Source organism: Oreochromis niloticus, linkage group LG5 (assembly GCF_001858045.2).
Source record: "Oreochromis niloticus isolate F11D_XX linkage group LG5, O_niloticus_UMD_NMBU, whole genome shotgun sequence".
Classification (NCBI taxonomy): Eukaryota; Metazoa; Chordata; class Actinopteri; order Cichliformes; family Cichlidae; genus Oreochromis; species Oreochromis niloticus.
The window spans coordinates 29,606,243-29,626,191 of NC_031970.2; the positions used below are offsets into that span (position 1 = coordinate 29,606,243).

General features: G+C 39.8%; 1 long non-coding RNA gene across 1 annotated transcript; it reads left to right on the forward strand.

The window, feature by feature from the left end:
• Positions 1 to 5,760: 5,760 nt before the first annotated feature.
• Positions 5,761 to 17,785, forward strand: LOC112846824 (uncharacterized). The gene is made up of 3 exons (XR_003220001.1): positions 5,761 to 6,067; positions 16,824 to 16,878; positions 16,969 to 17,785. It is a non-coding gene; the product is annotated as an uncharacterized LOC112846824 (long non-coding RNA).
• The last annotated feature ends 2,164 nt before the right edge of the window (positions 17,786 to 19,949 follow it).

The following is a 19,949-nucleotide window of genomic DNA, read 5'->3' on the forward strand; positions in this document are numbered from 1 at the left end:
CGGTGCTTCTAAAAGACGCATACACACCGTGGAGTCAGGTGTGCATGTTTAGCAGGCATGGACATTGTTGGCGCTTAGTCTAAACTACAGGGACAGAGGTGAGAACAGAGCAGACTAAAAATCTAACAACGTAGCAGTTTTTATCAGTCTAAAGTCAAATCCTGCCTGCACTGCATACTGATCTATCCCCCTGACATACATTTTAATTCTAAAATTAATTTGTGATAACATCCAGAAAAGGGTAAAGAATAAAACGTTAAAGCTAAAATGTATTAGACTAGTTTTCTACTTTCAGTTCAATTCAGTTTTATTTACATCATCATCATATTTACATCACAACAACAGTTGCTTCAAGGTGCTTTATATTGTAAAGTTAGGACCCAATTATAACACAGAGAAAACCCCAACAATCAGATGACCCTCTATGAGCAAGCACTTGGTGACAGTGGGAAGGAAAAACTCCCTTCTAACAGGAAGACGTGTCCAGCCTGGTATGCATCCTGTCCTTCAATGGACACTGCACAAGATGGGGAACTCTGTTTTGTGCACACTAGATCTTACTGAGGTCTTAATGCTCATCTGAGCATTAGACCAAATACTGTAACTGAGCAGTATGTGGGGTAAAACCAAAAATGGTAAAAGTTGTTGTTATTAGGCTTTAATCATCATTTTCTCCCTTACACGTTACAGAAGTAATAAATGTTAGAGTGTGAGTTTCTGTCCTCAGAATATCTCTTGGAATTTGTGGGTTTTAACCAACTGAAGAGGAGTTTAGATTCTACTATTAAACTCATGTTACACATGCAGGTTTTTTTCATTTTTTTCTAATATAATGAGTTTTGAATCTTAGACTGACTTTTAAGATCTGGTCTAATTTACCACTTTTATTATGATTTAAAATAGTTATGTTACTAATGTGTAACAAACAACCACAACTGAAAACCATTATAAACCATATTATTAAAAACAGCTATACAAGTTAATTTTTCCACTAATGTTAAGAATCAAAGGACATAAGAAAAGGGCACAAACAAACTATACATCTTTACTGCATATGTGTAACTTGGATTTATAATGTGCTGACTTGGATAAGGTAGTGCATACAGTCTTTGTTGTTCTTTTGAGGTTGAGTGCTTGGATTGTTGAGGAGGATGTGTGTGTGTATTAGTTTCAGTCTCATTGCTGGAAATGCATCCATTCATTTTCTTAACTGGGGATCAACACAATTAATGTAACATGCTTGGCTTTGCACTGTGAGAGGAAACCCACACAAGCAGACTGGACATGAATTGCAGGAAGAATTTGTACACGTTCATCTATAAGCACTCATAGACATAATTTGTTTATCTAGTGGGTGGGGAAGGTTGCAGAGTAAGTTTCAAGTTTTTTTTGGCCTTAACAGAAATAATATTATTTGCTGCTTATTAATGTGTCTGCAAACAGCATGTACAAGCAGTACTTGAAAATCAAGGTTAATGAGTTCTGGCAGTATTGCAAAAAAAAAAAAAAAAAAGCTGCTGCTGGTGTAAAATATGATGGATTCATACGCTGTGCACAGATTTTGGTGGGAGGAAATATGTCTTTTATGTTATAATTATTATTTTAATTTGAGAAAACTGACCCTTTATGTTGCCTTTGCAGCTATTAAGCTCTACAAAATAATTTGACAGTAGTGTTGAATTGAATATTTAAATCGCCCATTTTAATCATTCAATTTCCATGTGGTGAGCAAACACTAAAAGGCCCGTCATGGATGTTGAATGCAGGAGCTGCTCCGGCTCCATCCACAGTGTGACCTTGCGAGCAGGACAAACAATCACTGCACTCAGCTGAAAGGTATTGGTAGGGAGTCGAGCGAGAGAGAGCGTGGGATGTGTGAGCTGATCTTGTCTGAATAGCTAAATAGCCCACTCACATAGTTCTCCAGAGCCCTCATTACACGCCGCATCTTGAAAGGGCAGAGAGGGCAAACCGATCATAAAGAGCAGTGATTATGACAGGAGGAGAGAGAGAGAGAGGGAGAGTTGGATGAGATACTCACTTAGAAACCATCAGTGTCAGCAGGCTAGAGAGGACATGACAGAGGGGAGGAGATGATGATGAACAGCTACAACCAAAGGATCTTTTTTTTTTTTTTTCTGGAGACCTTTAATGGTCAATATGTAAGATGAAATGATAAACCCCTGAAAAACTTTGAAAGAAGAAAAATTTGCAAACGTGAGCCACTTTAATGTCAACGGGGAGAGAATTTGCCTCATGTTTATTTGATTTTTTTTTTTTGCTCTTAACCTCCCCCAGCTTGTGGGTGAGAGCTTTCTGGAAGTCAGTGATCCATATTTCACACACTGAAAATATTCTGTGGTTGCTGGCTTTTTTAAAAAAAAAAAAAAACCTTAGCACAGTAAGTGCACAAATGAAGTGAAAATTGCTGCACCAGCATAATATCTGGGTGTGTCAACAAATCCTACCGAATGTATAAAAAGTCCACCCAGTGTCTTTGTGTCAGTGAAGAGTGGCATGTGTAACTTCAGTATTAAAAAAAACAAAATCACTGAGAGTGGGAGCCAAGCAGAATGACTAAAAGATGATTCGCTTGAGCATTTTAAAGCATTTTGTTTCTTTTTTTCGCTCTCTCTCACCAGGGACATTTTCTTCTCTCCAAGGAACTGATATTCCGACAGGACTGTCAGAATATCAATGGCCCTAACTAATACAATTCAACTTTTTTTTTTTCATTTCAGATGTTGTCCTGTCGCTCAGAACAAAAACTGTGTTTTTGTCTGCACTCGGAGCAATCATGTCATTTTAATCCCAGAATACAAAGCAGCTATTGTTGCTTTGTATTCTTTTCAAAACTACCTAAACTTTCTAACACAAATTGAATTTGTCTTCAATGGGCAGTTCACAAAGTTCAACGATATCTTCATATATGAATACACAACCAGAAGTACGTGCTGATTTTTAAGTCGGTGATACTTTTTACTTGCACTAGAAGAGAAGGGTATTTGCTGTTTGTGCCTCCTTTCTTTGACTAAAACAAAAGTTAATAAAAAAAAAAACATTTTAATCACACATAAAATTCTTAAAATGTTTCACTAGGATTCAGGTGAATCGTGAGGTAGGATGTGTGTTGCACTGTTACCTCACAGCAAGAAGGTCTGGGGCCCTTCGGTGTGGAGCTTGCATGTTCTCCCCCGTGTCTGTGTGGGTTCTCTCTGAGTACTCTAGCTTTCTCCCACAGTCCAAAGACATGCAATTAGTGGCTTTAGGATAACTAGTCACTCTAAATTAACACTAGGTATTAGCCCTGTGAAAGATTAGCCCACCGTGTACCTCATCTTTTTCCCTTCCACTTACTCTGATTTGGATAAATGGAAGAAAATGGCTGAATGTTTTATAGCACAAAACACTCTGACTAAAGCAGCTTGTGTTCATTTCAGATACATAACATATGTGATCTTATCTTATCTTTCTTTTCCCCCCCCTCCCTTTTTATTCTCCCCGGAGCAACATGAGTAAGTGTGCAGGCAGGGCAACTAATTTGTGGTTTCACTCAATTATCCATTGTCAGTTTCCACTCAATAAGTTGAAAGCCATGAAAATACCAGGGATGAAGACTCACAGTTCCCAACAGGCTGTGCGGTTAGCCCATATGCTTCAGTCACCAAAATAGCAGAGGGGTGGTTGGCTAACAACCTGCAGTGATCAGGCGAGGAGCTGACACACTGAGCATGCCCAGAGTCTGGACCACACTGTCAATCTCTGCTCCTCTGCCATCTTTTTCTTTTTAATTCGTGTCTCAGGTGCCTCTCTCTCTTTCTCTGTTTGCACTGACCGTGCTACTTTGAGTCCTTTCTTGCCCTTTGTTGTTCTTCCAGTGTCTCCTTGTTTCGGCTTTCTCTGCCCCCTCCTCTCTGTGTGTCGCTGCTTTTCTCTGACCTGTCTGTTAACCACACTTCCCGCATGTGAGCTCAAAAGAGAATTCTCCACAGTGATTCTGACTACAGGACCCTCTTCAAACGTCAATGAGGCCATGACAGCAACACTTTGCCCCTCTCATTAACGTGACTGGTTGGACAGCATAGCAGATCACACAGAAGAGAAAGATGAAACTAAAAGCATCCAGAAGGTTTGCTTGGCTGTCTGTCAGTGTCACGCTGACATAGAACCTGGACACTTCAATGACCCTTTATTTTTTGGACTGAATGCAGATCAGTGTGTTCATTTTATTCAGTCTCCATTCACACAAAGTAGAAATGGACAAGCACCAACTTACTAAGTGTGACCTCGCTGAATAAATGTATATATGTATGCAGTGAGGCCAAAAGTCCAGGCGGTGCATTTAAGAGTAAGGGTGTATCTATGCATACAAGTTCCAAAAGTAGGCTTGTAACAGAGCGGTGATCTCAGTAAAAACTAGTGTTTTAAAGGCTGTTTTATACTATGTTTATGTATAGAATCATGTGGCTTTGACTAGCCAGAGGAGAGTTTTGTTTTCTACCCGACAGAATGCCAAAGTAGTGAGAGAAATGGGGAATTAATGCACTTAACTGCTGAGTCAACAAGCAAGGAATCTTGTAGCTTAGCCAAACAGACAGAAAGCAGACTGCCTGACAGGGAAATTAAAATAGGCAAGGAAGATGCTACGGAGAGCTGAGAATGACAGAGATCGGACAAGAGAGAAAGTGAAAGGGTGGGATTGGGTCATTGCCACCCTGTGCTCAGCACATCTTTTGATATGACAGACGGCAAACATAATTACTCATCATTTTCTGTGCTAACCCTTAGAGTTCACAATGTCACGGCAATGCATATGCATGAGTCCAAGACCTTCCTTTTATCCTCATTTCTCCCAGAGAGTTTGGAAAGATTATGACACAGCAAACATATTTTACTCCGGAAGAAAAGCGGGGTAGACTTTTCCCCAGGGTCGACTGACATACCTCAGCATTACCCTCCATAACTTTCACTTTTCTACCGTAAAATCCATAACAGCCCAAGAACATAAGACTGCCAAAGCTTGGCTTGTGTCTGCTCTGAATGTCAGTGCTGGAGAGGGAATCAATACAGCAACAGGAGCTGCCACATCTTAGCTATCTCTCTCCCCCAGATGTCTGTCAGCCATACTCAGCTGGAGGCCCTCCATTAATGTGTTGTGGAATAACATAGTCAGTCCCATGCTTCGAGACAGATGCATCAAACAAAGCTTGTGAAGTGTTGGGCCTGTGAGCGCGTGATGCTCCTGCAGGTTTTGCATTTGCTTCCTGGATGGAAATAACCATCTTTGATCAAAGCTGGAGCGAGATAATATTGCGATATCGCAGAAAGTCCGAGCATTCGTGGAGGTGATTGATCTGCTAATCATAGATGCATGGGAGTAAATGCATGTAGCAACGGCGGCGATACTAAGTAGATCCTTTGCATTAAGGGGTTTTGCTGCAGTGCAGAAGGAGCGGGGGGTTAGAGAGGCTTACTTGGATTCCCACAAAGGAAAGCAAATGTTGACAAACTCTCAACTTCAACAGCACGAGGAGGGGTGACATCTAAAAAAGCTGGCTTCAATAGATGGCCCTGTTTTATTTCAGGCTTCAGTATCACACACAGCATGGCTCAGTGCACTGGGGAGCATGGAATTCATAATCCAAACAAAACCAAGCACACAAACATGCATGGACACAGAAAAAAACAAAAAACTGCACATCCTCCCCACACAAACACCAACACTCAGAGCTCAGTGGTGACAAGGCCAGCAGAGGCAGAGAGAGTGCTTAGATGTGCATATGAGTGTAAGAGGAGCCAGATCCCTTCACAAGCCTCACCACATGCTGTGCCACCTTCGTCACCAAAGGAGGACTGGGTCATGCTTTAAAACTTTTACCTGCTCCTCTGCTGCCTTTCATTCCCCTTACAGACCTCCAGCATATCAACACCCTCCTCGCCTGTGACCTCAAAGAAGCAGCAAGGCGCTTGCCGTCGTTTTCCCTCTGAAGGTGCTATCTCAACTTGGACAACAAGATGTGCAGGCGGACACACACAAATCTACGTTGGCCTGCTCTCCTAGCATGCGGTATGTAAAGTAAACACGTTAATAGCACATGAGTTATCACGTCCAAGTGCGAGTCGCTGCGATTACCATCTGCAGTTGCATGCCTGCCATCCCAGGACAGACGTTCAGATATGTGTGCCGGTAGGAAATATCGATAAAGACATGAAAGCAGTCAGAATGGTGCTGATGAAGGAATTGGTGTGATGAGTCATGTTCTTCCTGATGAAGGTCACAGATGTGGTAGGACGAAGTTGGGACATGGAAGGTGGGAAGAGGGGCATGCGTGTCAAAGTGCTGTGTGCTCAGCCGTACACCTCAGGGAATGACTTAAAGACACACTTTATTCAGGGGTGCGATTCGGAGTGGGTTCACATTTACTCTGGATGCAAAGGTTTTTTTTGTGACATAGTGACCTTCGAAGGGCCTCCTCCACTCTTGCGTTATTTCTTTGATTTAAGCCTTGTGTTACCGCCTCTGTCTCTCGGGAAATGATGACATATACACCCGTGGGCTTGGGATTAGCTCAATAGAACATTATTGCCTACATCACAAATGCTGCTACGCTGCGAGATCATTGATGGATGATGGTTCCCAAAATGGTTTTCCGGGTAAAAATGATATCCAAATGCATTTTTCTGCCCCGAAAATGTTCTCCCGTTGCTGCTCTTTCTGCACGCTGACACACGATGATTTAACTTCTTATTGCTGGAAACAGCAGTTGGCTGTTTACCATACTGCCATTTCGCATTGCCAGCTGAAACATTACTAAAATAAGCAATGACCACAAGCAGATGCAAATGTCATTTCAATGGCTAATACCTTATACTTCAGACTTCCCAGGCAAACAGCCCTTCCACCTCAAAGGCAGATGAATAAATAAAGCACAGTAACACTCTCCATGTGGATGCATGTGGATGAGGGAAAAAGAAGGAGGGAGTTATCTGAGGCTCCATTAACCTTGTTTGTGTAGAGGCACCTCCACTATCCTAAGCCCACATCGCGTGGGGAACCTCAGGGGACCCTCCACTAATTAACCTTGTGAAGACACCCTCAGTAGAGGGAGGCTGGGACTAGAATAATAAGGAGGCCTTTGCTAGGCCATTAGCAGGAAGATTAACACATCCAACTTTCAAGTAGCTTTTTGACACAAAACCAATATTTGCCTGCACTGGCTCGGGCTGTGGTGTGACACAGAAGAATTCTAAGTGACATGTGTGTTTCAAGCTCGTGCAAAGCGGAGCCATCACACGTCTGGTGTTTTTTTATCAGCCTTTTTAGAAGACAATACGATGCATTTGTGAACATCTGTAAGTATGCACGTTATCTGCAATGGAGGGTGCAGTAACATGTTACTGTCACTATATTACATTTTTCAGTTCATAGCAATGACTACCATAATTTAATAATCATGTCATAGTTATGCCGTTGCTTAGTTTCAACTTCTTTGAACATCTGCATGATGAATGGATGGATAGAATAAAATCATAAATATTTTCTTGCGCACTGGCACTACAGTCTGTTCTCTTCGCATGCTGTGGAGGGAAGATAAAATAGTAAAGGGGTCTACAACTTTTTTCTTTCTTACTTTACTTTCAGGGCCATGAACAACGGTCTACTACCGGTTTCACAAAATGAGCCACTGTAAACATTGTCAGGACAACACAGAGCCTCTAGCAACCAACACCAGATTTTTCTTTTAGAATGATTTTAAAGCCAAGTGTATGATGAGCCCAGTCAAGCAGACAAAGGACTGATTCTCAGAAGGTAACAAAAGCAGTTACCTGTGAAGCAGCGCAGCCTGGAGTTTATATTATTAGCTGGTAATTATGTGTAATTACCAGCTAACAACAGTGCATCTCAGGCCAATTTTAAGCGTAATGCAGAAGTCATATAAGAGCAGTGGAACAAACTGCTTTCTATGTAGAGTAAAGAAAAAAAAGATATACAAGCCCAAAATTTGTTGGGTAAAGATGCTTTGTCCAACAAATTATGCAATTTTGTAATTTTTGTAATTTTGCCTCTCAACACCATAACAGTGGAGTTTAAAACAAGCAATCAAGATGCTACCGAAGTGCAGACTTTCAGCTTTAATTCAAATAGTCTTACAGAAGCCAGTTTACATTAACCATTTAAAAATTTCAGCTGTGTCAATACATACGCTCCTATTTTTAGAGGCTCAAATGGACAATCTAACAAAATATCAAAAAATCCTCTGCAGTGAACATAAGCCTGAAGTCTACAGCCCATGGACATCACTAGTGTGTTTGTGCTTCCTCCCTTGAGAGGCTTTGCCAGACCTTTACTGCAGCTTGCTTCAGTTGTGGGTCTTTCAGTTTTGTATTTAATAATGAAAGCATGAAAGCATGCTCTATTAGGTGGAACAGGTGTCTGACCTTCCATTGAAAAATATCCAATTTCTTTACTATGAGAAACTGAGGTTGGGTTGCTTTTGCAGTTTGCTTTGGATCATTATCCATGTACCCTGTAAAGTGCTGTCTGATCAGTTTTGCAGCATTTGTGTGAACCTAAGCAGAGAGTATAGCCCTGTACACTTCACTTCCGTTTTCTTCTACGTACTTCTATCAGCAGTCAGGTATACACTAGTGGCTCAGGTCCACTGGCAGCCATAAACACCCATGCTATAATACTGCCTCCACCGTGTTTGACAGTCAACATGCTACTTTTTGGATCATAACTTTTCTCTCCTTCTCCATACTTTTCTCATCCTGTCATTCAGGTACAAGATAATAATGGTTTACTTTGTCAAAATATTACTCTTGTAAACTGTCCAGGCTCTTTCATATGTTTTCAAACTCACGTTCTTCTTCTTGAGTGCATCCAGTGGTTTGTATTTACACCGTAGAGCTTCACAGTGATACAGCTACCTCACTAAGAATATTCATAACTTGCTTAGATGTTGTGAAGTTGTTTTTTTTGCAGAAATAATTCTCTCATCATGCACTTTAGTTGTCTTCTGTCATCTTTCAATCATGTCGGTCTTGCTGAGTGAATTTTTTTTTTCTAACAATGCACCAGACCTTTGACCTTTTTGTCTCTGAGAGGGTTAGGTTTATTTGTTTTGTTTTGTTTAGCTTGATGATGCCCTCTTTCACTTGCACTTCAAATTTACAATTATAGTGAAAAGCTAAAAAGCAGAAATTCAACACTTCAGTCACTTCTGATATTATGTCTGCTTCATCTGTCACAAAATAACAAGGGAACAGGCATCACCTGGCCGTAAAACCGCCCGTCAGTCAGTCGTCCAATTAATCTTGGGCCTCTGAAAATGGTGTAAGCTGTATAAAAACGGCTGCAATTCCTAAAAAGAATGAAAAGTAAAAACTCCTTGAATCAAAGCTCAAATTCTGCATTTCAGTTTGGAAGAATAACAACATAATAATAATAATAAAAAAAGAAATATTCACTTTCACATCTAAAAGGCAATTTAGATTCATTAGTTCTCCTGACCTACATGCCTGGACTGTAGGAGGAAACTAGTGTAAACAGAGGAAGAGCATGTTTTCACAAACTGGGAGGCAAATCTCTAGCAGCAAGATGAGAGTGATAACTACTAAAGCGCCATAAAGAGTAGGGATGGGTCCTACAATTAAAGCCAAAACCAAATGAATGCCTCATTCAGCAGTTTAACTGGCACATGTCACTGGAGTTCACCCGGAAAAGTAAGCCCTTTAATCTAAATCTTTGTTTTGTGGTCGATGAATGATGTCCCCTAAAATCCAGTAGCCTAAATGCAGCCCATGTGCACTTTGTTTCCTGTGTGGACGATGTGTTCAGCTAAGGAGCCAAAATGTGGACTTTATGGAGTGGAAAAGGCTTTATAACCTGATATCTGGATATTCTGAAGTGTGTAGAAGACATGAATCTATTCACAGAGGGAAAAAATAAGGTTAAAATCATTAAAATGTTACAAAGTTGAAAACAAAGAATAGGTATACTATAAATCTGAAAAACTCAGGAGGTGATTATGGTATTCTGGAGCCATACTCAGATTAAAGAGATGGACTGACCTCATGTTGATTTTCATAATAATACAAATTTGCATATAAAGCTCTTCTTTTTATATATTAGTCAATTAATTATTGTATGGTAAAATTGTTTGCACATGCTTACACAATAGTGAGTGACAGTTGCATGTGTTGCATGCTCTTTTTGTTTGCCTAATCAGTACAACATCTCATTCCTCATCATTACTAAGCCATCGTAAGTCTTTCAGGTGTTATAAAATGGGTAGCTTTTTCAGAAGCTGATTCACAAAACATTACATGGATGTTAAGCACTGAGATGACTATGGGAAAAAGCAGTCAAAAAGTAGGAAATGTTACCATCAGCATGGACGTCTGGAACGTTAGGATCTACGACTGATTCAGTCCCAGATTGCCTAACATGCTGGCATTTCAGCTAGTAGTTTTATATATGTGTATATATATATATATATTTACACACACACACACACACACACACACACACACACACACACACACACACACACACACACAGAGAAAGGTGAATGCAGCTCTTCTTTGTTTCATCGTCTTATCGGGGCATGCCATCATATAGCTTGTTCTGCATGTGATCTGATTCAGCCTTTATCTTTTTTTTATTTACCCTCCCTTCTGTGGATTTTACTCTAACTTTATCTGTAAAAGGTACCTGCACAATGTTTGGGTGGTTGCCACATCCCTATCTTGTATCTCTTCGCTAAACTTTAGAGCAGAATAAGGAAGTTTTGCACTTGCACACGAGAGAAAACCCACAGAAATCTGAAAAACCCAAGACAGCACTTTGAGACTTCAAAAGAAAAGGACAATGCATTTAAATATCTTTCATATCTTTCTCCCCCATGCTATTTTTTATTCAAACTCTACCCACAGGGAAAGAGATGTCATATCTGAAAGGTGACTGGCTGTTAGTCACACTTCAATAGGAGCGCTGAGGAGGTGGTCAAGGCTGAAAGCTGTAAGAATTATCACCTCTTAACCCCTCATTGATTTGGATGTATTTCATTGTGTTATGCAGCATTGTGAATTCCTGGAGAAATGGTGTCAGAGTGACTTTGTATGGTGGAGCTGGGCGACAGCATGGTGCGTGCTCGGAGACCTTCTGGGCTTCATGCATAATGCTCTTTGTGTTTCCTGGGAAGGATGGACGAGTGACAGGGAGGACTGAGTCCTTTCCAGAATCTCAAATGGATTACACTCTCTTTCTCCCTCCTCTCGCCTGGCTCTCAGACCCCCCCAACCCCCTCCCTTTTATGCTATTTGAGGGAAACAGCCAACATCACTGATGTAGCCTTTTTCCCTGCGTGTGGCGTTAGAACAAAGAAGTCGTGCTTCCTTAGCATGCTTGTGCTTGTGTTGTGCTGTGTTTTTTTGGTCCACTCTTCCTCTGCTTATCTGCTCCTCTACCTTTCTTTTATCTCCCAATTTTAATGACTTATTTTTCAAGAATGTCTGACCTGCGCTGGAACCGAGTCTTAAGCATCACTTCAAAAGAGTGTCAATTATTTCCATTGTAGCCACTGACAGTGACAAGAGAACACTGGATATTTCAGAAAGGAGTTAGGCTGTTTTGTTTATAATACCACTGATTTCTTTTCAGGCTGCCAGGTAGATATAAATTCTTAAAGAGCACCTTACTTTGAACACAGTGGTGGTTGTCTGTATTCTAATTTCATTTCTAGTAAAGCGAAACAAACTCGACACGCATAGCTTAACTCCCAAATTTATTGAAAAATTCGGGTTGCCATTTAAAGGGTCATACAATATTCCGAAATTTCATTATGCTGCGTTTCATTACATAACAGCGCATATCCCATTAGCCTGTTGCACAGTCATTTACAACTTCATGAATTATAAATCAGTTTCCTTTCATCACAGCTGGAACATTCTCCCTGATGTGCAAATTACACTCCGGAAAACAACCACAAGTAAGTCTGCTTTAACACAGCAGCCGAACCTCCCTCAGATGGACTGTGGAAAGATGAGAAAACAAGCAAACAAAAAACCCCCAAAACTTTAATGTGACATGGTTAACCAAGAGCATTGCATTCACTGCACTAGACAAAATCCCCCATCAACCTCAGGTGGCTCCCTGTGTATATCCAATGCATGGAAGATGGAGAAATCACCACTGCGCCTGGTTTCAGTATCCACGGTTTGCTCTTTTACTGACAATAAGTCGAGGCTAATAGATTACTGAAGCCCCTAACGTGGCCCTGAAGGAGGCCCTTAGGGCTGAGGGCCTATTAACAATAGATGTATACTCACAGCACTGCCCCATCCACACAATTTCTCAAACCCCGAGACTCCCTGTAGTACTTTATAACGCTCGGAGATATCCAGGTCAGACACACCGTATGAGAGCCCACAAGCAGAGATCACTAAAACATAAATCAGACGCGCGTGAGAGAGAAATAGCCCCTGGCGTAATGCAGAGGCGATTATGAACTCAAATGGGTACTCTTTTCAATAAAAACATGAAATATGATCTGGGCTTCAGGAGAGTTGAAAGACACATACAAGAACATCAACAGAGGTTAGGGCACACTTACAAGAACGGCTCTGATTTCACCTATAGTCAAGTTCACATTTATATGAGCGCAATAAAAGTGCCAGGACAAAATCCTGCATTATTTTCTTCCCTCGATCCTATGGCAACAATAAAAATGAATGAAAATGAATATATGAAAAGTATATTTAGCTACATGTTAGCATTTCAAATATTGTGAAATGATTTCATGTATCACGAAGTCACTCTTTGTGTTTTCTACACAAGCACACAGGTCACAAAATAAAAAACTAGCATGCAAAAACATAGAGAGACAGGATTGCAACTGTATTCTGAAAAGTACATCTGTCACAGATGTATTGTAACATGCCCATAATGGGGTCCTTCAAGCTTAAATAAATACATTATATACATACAGATGCAAAGGACCTCATGAAACATCTGCTTACATCTTGTGTAAGCCACAAAAGCAGCAAACCTCAGAGCAGCAGTAGCACAGGTCAGCGGATCATAGCTTGTACACTAATAAATATGCTGGAGCTCTAAATAGAAATTATTGTGATTTGAGATTCTTTTCCCCACGCTGAGCCCCTACAACTGACTTTACGGATCCCCCACTGGTAGAAAAATCCTAATTTACTTTCTTACTTCAAGTACATTTCGGAACCTGTACTTTTTCACTTTTACTTGAGTAAAGAAGTTGAATCAGCACTTTTTGTATTTATGTATTTTTTAACACTATTATCTGTACTTCTACTAACATACAGAATGTCTGTAGCCACCCCCGGCGATTACCATAAACTGCATCTAAAGCACCCAAAATACAAACCTAGAGCAGAATAGTAAAAGCTTTTAGAGGACATAACAGGTCCTGCAGGGGAGTATCAAATTAAAAGCAACACATAACTGCCTTTATTTTTATAATAGCACCTTAGGCCAGTAGTCTCATATGTACAACTAATGCATTACTTTTATGGTATCTGGGAATTCATAATTTAATACAGTATAGTGCTTCAGTGATTCCATCTCAGCTCCATCACATTGAGCTTTGGATGAAGAAATATATGGTGCACTGTAGCTGCAGCCCTCTTTTCATTTCTCCGACTTTCTGAAGCCTTCGTTCTCTGTTATTGACTTCACAGCTTTACTGGCATGTGTAAAGAAAACAACAAAACAAACTACAAATCTTTGAATACACAAATGTGTCATGGCAAATGGATTCATGGATCACTCTTTAAAGTAAAACATGTACACTAATCTATCTCCCAACTCAGTTTCACAAGTCTGCCTTAAGGCTTGTTATCCAGTGTGCCTGTTGCAGTGGAAACCAAAGCTCCAGTTGAGTGGTCAAAAGTTTATCAAGAAACAAAACTGATCAGAATTATACTAAAGGTCCAGTTCTGGTCAATGAGCTTTGATTTATTGAATTATTTCTGTTAGCAGCCAACATTAGCTTCTAATGCTTTTACTACTAAAGGAATATTCATTTCATTGACATTGTTATTGAATAAATGCTTCATTTATTCAATAAAATAAACAAAACACAAAGTAATTTTCTTCTGAAGGGTTCTTCCTGTTAAAAGGGAGTTTCTCATTCCCACTCTCATCAAGTGCTTGCTCCTGGGGAGTGGTCTGATTGTTGGGGTTTTCTCTGTATTATTGTGTTTACCTTACAATATAACCTGCCTTAAGGCAACTGTTGTTGTGGTTTTGTGCGATATATAAATTAAACTGACTTGAATTGAAACTAGAAGTTATTTTAATAGAAAAAAAAAAGAAAATATTGAGTGTCTCACAAAGCATCAATGTCTGCCTGTCTAAATATTTTAGAGAAGCCAACAATATCCTCTGGATATTATTATCATTATTTTTTTTTTTTTAACTTGCCCTGTGTAAACAAAGACCAAATGAATGCCCAAATAAATTACTTTTAGAGAATGCATTGGCTTTATACTACAAAAGAGACACTTCTGCTATATTTTTCTCTGACAGTGTATAATCCAATGCTTGAGTCATATCAATGAATCTTTTGTATTAACAATTTGCTACCATTCAGAGGTTTTCTGAGTGGTGTATGCTCACAGAATCTCATCAGATACGCCTTTCCAACTCGGCGCCGTTTGTCTCTCTCATTTAGCATCGCCTTGAGTGGGCCTCTAAACTGAAGTTCAGTCCTATCATTTCTCTGTTTTGTTTGCGACCCGCACCCCCCCTACACACACACAAACACACACACACACAGACACACACCCCTAACACTCTCACTCACGCTTCACCTTACAATTTATCTGCCTGAAATTTCCAGCTTTTTGTATTCATGCAAACTCAGCTTTTGTTACACTGAAAGATATCACAAAAACTGTGCTATTCTAAGGCTGTGACAGTTTGGTACAGGTTGTGTGACGATGAAAAGCAAGATGAAACAGAGCTGAATTTTTTCTTTTATCACTTATTGTCATAATTTCAAAGTCTGTATCCTACCACATACATGATTATGGCGTTATGGAGTTTGTAACACACTTACTATACAATACCAAACATATCTCACCATTTAATCTGTAAGATAATGTGTGATTACCATAAGCTGCACCCAAGGCAACAAAGGTACGACCCTACAGTGGAGCAGTAAATGCTTTTAGAGCACATAACAGGTCCTGCAGGGAAGTATCAAATTAAAGGCAGCACATAAGTGCCTTTATTTTTATATTAGTACCTTACACCAGTAGTCTCATAAGTGCAACTAATGGATTACTTTTATGTTATCTGGGAATTTATAATTGAATACAGTATAATGCTTCAATGATTCTATTCAGATAAAATTGGAACAAATAAACCATAGAAAACACATCAAACTCAGTTAAAACATCACTGTAAACACTAGCCAAACAGGCATTTTTTTTAAAGTTTTCTCTGTCCTTTTTTAAAAAAACATATATAAGGTAAAGAATGACAAAATAGTATAATCTCCTGTTAAATTACAACGGAGGCATGGCTGAAACAATCCCTATCATGTACAAACCCCCACACCAAAACAAAGCTTGCACAAATTTGATTGTTCAACGCCTTTGATGGTGCTGAATCTAGAATTCTTTTGGCTATATACACCAAGTCTCCCACATACAGATACTTTAATAAACTTGAATTTTTGGGCGGCTTCCAATCCACACAGCCCACTGCTTGGACGGGCACAGTAAATATTCTATTGTTTTTTGAAGAGGGAGAGCCTGGAGGTAGGTGATGAGTGGGGTCACCAGCTGAACAAGCCAAGCGTGCTGTCATGTTGCCCTTGCCTCCACCACTCTGCTTCCAATGCACGTTTCTCTGTCTTCAGTATCGAGTGCACACTTATAAGTGCACAATAATTCTTGAGCATACGAAACCACATAAGGAACACAAACAGAAATGTACTCACTGTGCACATGTGCATCTCCGAGCACATGTGTAAGTCCATGCACGTGCACATGCCCTTTAATCAAAAAAAGTGCTAAATTATGTAAATAGTTCTCTGTGTATATTTCACAAAACAAACTTTTAGTGTAATTACATTGCACTTTGCTTTGGATCAGGACATTATGTGAGAGAGAAATCATACAAAGCTTTCTAAACTAAGGTGGTAGCACGAGGCAAATACTACATATTTTGGCAGGACATGAACGAGCTACTGTAACTTTAGCAACAAAGTGCTAGATTTACTTTGACACAGCAGAATTTCTGATAACTTCTTTCCACATGAGCTGCTGGTGCAAAAGATCTTTATGAAGGTTTACAGTGTGAGCTTTTTATATTCATTTGATTGGAGAAAAAACTCTTCCATCTACAGGCGACATAGATAGGAGCAAGGCTCATCAGGTTTTTTATTTGGACCAATATCCTCACAGAAAACCTCAGTTTAAAAAAATACAACACTTGGTGAAAATTATATAAATAAAATCTTCATCCTTGCTAGGGTAGTGTGTTTATGCTTGTAGCCCTATTAGCAGCAGGTTTAGGACTTCAAAATTAAACTATTCTACTCATGGAATATTTTGACCCGTAACATCAGTCAGACAATAGATTTTATCCAGGCCTGGACCAGTGTCCAAGACAGCGAGAGATTCTGCTGACATCTCCCACTGACTCACTGCCCTGTTTGGATTAGTTTTTATTGATGCCACTCAGCTTCTCAAGTGTACAGAGGACAGATTGTGCTCTGATTCATTCAAAACATTCTGTTACCGCTGACTCACTCTAAAAATCTCTGTCCCCTCAGCAGGTGACTGTGTGTCTCAGCATCCGGTGGCAATGAGGTGGTGCTTCCAGAGCAGGTATACATGCATGTGAATCATCTCTCTATTCTGCTGCACCACCAAAGCCTACTCACTACTGAAATTCTGACTTTCTTGTAATCTCTCCAGCCTACAAAAGAAGAACCAGTGCGATGGATATTGTGAAACCTGTATTAGAAAAGCACTGACAAGTTGCTGATAGCTCGAGCAATCTGCCTCGTTTGGAGGATCTTAAGGAGCCTCATAGCTGGACTGTAAATAATTTGTTCCTAACATCCTTGTCTGCCATTCAAAATGATTTATCAAATCAGTTATTTAATGGTCTTGCTTCTACAACATCAGTTTTGCTCGAGGACCATGACTGAAACTGACCGATAACACTTTTGACAAAGGTTTGTAACCTGGAGTAAGAGACTGCCCGTGGGGGTTTGTCTTTATGCCTTCCACCAGAATGACAATTATTTTTAATAAATGGTTTACATAAAAAAGTCTCACATCACCTTTTTCTAAACCCAACTTATTTTATTTTATTTAGTCTTATTTAGTTTTGTTGTACTGTGTTGTATTTTAATTTCTTTTACCTAAACTTAACCAAATTCTGACTCTCAACCGAATCCTTTTTAAAATATTACATCCACTGAGCACAAATGAATAATTCCACATTTTCTTTTGGTCTGAGGACAAAAAACCCCCACAGGACACAGACGCCAGTGTCGGGGGTTAATGTTCTGTGTTTTAACCACCCCCGTTTACTGTTTGTACTACAGAGTTGCATTTTATATTTTTCCGAGCTCTAACATCCCAACACTGCGGTTGGTTGGTTGCAGTGATAGTTCAGGAGCAACATTAATATAATATTATAGGAATAACCCCAACATTATGGTATCAGATATGTGGTATATCCCTGCAATGACATGTGTGTATGCTCTCTTTCTTTTCTACATTTAATAAATATGGGTAAACTGTCTAACTTGTTTATTTTCTTCTAACTTCATACAGATCATAAATGATGGGCATCTTGCTCCAAAGGTACATCTTGAACAGAAGTTGAGATGCGAAGCTTGGAAACAAAATCAAACTGTTATAATGATGGAAACATTCCCCCATATCAGACCTCAATCAATACATTTAAATCAATCTGGAAAACAAACACAAAGAAACAAAAACACAGCTGAAATTCCGACCACGTTCTACTTAATGGTTTTAATCATGTTTACGTATTGCTGGTGCAGAATTTTCCAGGCGTAAACTGTAAATCTATTTTTGCTCTTGTATATCCTGAAGGAGAAACTGTTCTGTGAACAGAATCTAATTCATGTCGAATAAATACCTGCTGCAAGATTTGATAAAATCCCCCCCGCCCCCCACCCTCAGCTTTCTAGTTAAGAGGGATTGCCTTTTACTTTTCTCTTTCGTGCATCCGTTCATTTCTTCACAGCTCTCTGTGTCAGATATTGGCCATCAGTTGTGGACACTTTGCCTTTGTCCTCCTGGAGCACATTTCCTGCCTGTGACAGCTCCTCTCAGAGGAGTGACACTCATTCCACTCTGGTGAAGTGAGAGCACAGCCCAGAATACACTTCTCACACAGTAGTGAAGTAGAATATACGCTGGGGCCAGACGGCCAAGCGCCTCACCTTTACTTGACCTTGCACGGACCAAGTTTCTCTCTATGGGCAGTGGCTGTTTCTCAGAAGAAGAAAAAAATGCTGCCACAATAAAGCAACGGCAGCCCCATAACAGCACAATCAACACTGAGCAGCTCTGATAACAACACACACATCTTTTTGGGTTGGCTGGAAGTTATTTTAAGCTGGATTTAGACACAGCTAATAAATAAGGTTATAAATAAATGATCATAATACAGCGATTGTGCAAGCACAGAGATGTGAATAAATGTGACATCATGAAAGTAAAGCAATTAAGCAGGGTATTAATCACAGCCAGATAGGCTACGTAAAAACCAGCAAAATAAATTATAAATTAATTGCCCAGAGAGCAAACCATTATACTATATCTCATAAGAGAAATCTAATGCTACTGAAGAGTTTCTGTATACATCATGAATGCCCCTTTTTGACTTTCAAAACAGAGAACTCCGGGCAAAGGTAATTCATGCCAGAGTTGAAGCTTTTGTGGAGGCAGAAGTATTCTGTGAGTCACCGGTTACTATTCCAGCTTGTCATACACACATGATTTTTTTTTTAAAAACTTATCACTCACTTGAATCACTCATGCACAGCTCCATATCCCATATGTTATGTGTGAGCCACACATTATTACTGAATGCGTAAAACGATAATCATCAAATATTCATTCCATCAGTCTGTTGTTTTTTTTTTTGTCTTTTCACCTATATATGCTCATTAGATGCACTTTACAAAAGGCATTTTGGGAGTTTGACTATTTATCCATATATTGCATTCAGTAACATTCAAGGCCTCCTGTCTATATTGAAATGCACATGGCATGAGCATTCTTGCAATGTGGAGGCGATGCCGCCCACTCATCCTCTGCTCAGCTTTACCTGGTCTCATAAAAATATATACATTAAGTTGGCAGTGCACAGATGTGTTCATGTTTGATTCCATCTGTCGATAGATGTGAATTAATGTGTAAAATGATCTGAAATCTTTATTGACAATGATGTGACATAGCAGTAAACAGCTGTCTCCCACCAGGTGACCTATGCAATCATCTTGCAATTGAAACTAGTTACTACGGTAACCAAAGGTGATAAAATTCAATGTGATAATTGGACAATCAGTGATTTTTCCTTGCTGCAAGGAGGTTGCTGTCCCATTTTTCTCAAGTGTGACTGAGCCATTAGCAGAAAGTCCAGGGTCTCAATCCCACCCTTCACCCCCAACACCCCCACAACCCCAAGGAAATGGATGGACCGATGTAAGGTGGTGTATTCGCCACATTAATTCCTTTTTTACATTTTTGTTGGGCTGTGAAGTTTTCTGCCATCCTTCCAGTTAAAGGAAGCTTCTCTCACTCGTGGCCTTTGTAGGTGAAAATCTCCTCTACTTGTGCCTGAGGTGTGGAACAGAGAATTAAAATGTTCAGCGAAAAAGGATACAAAGGTGGAACATTGCACAAGGTTG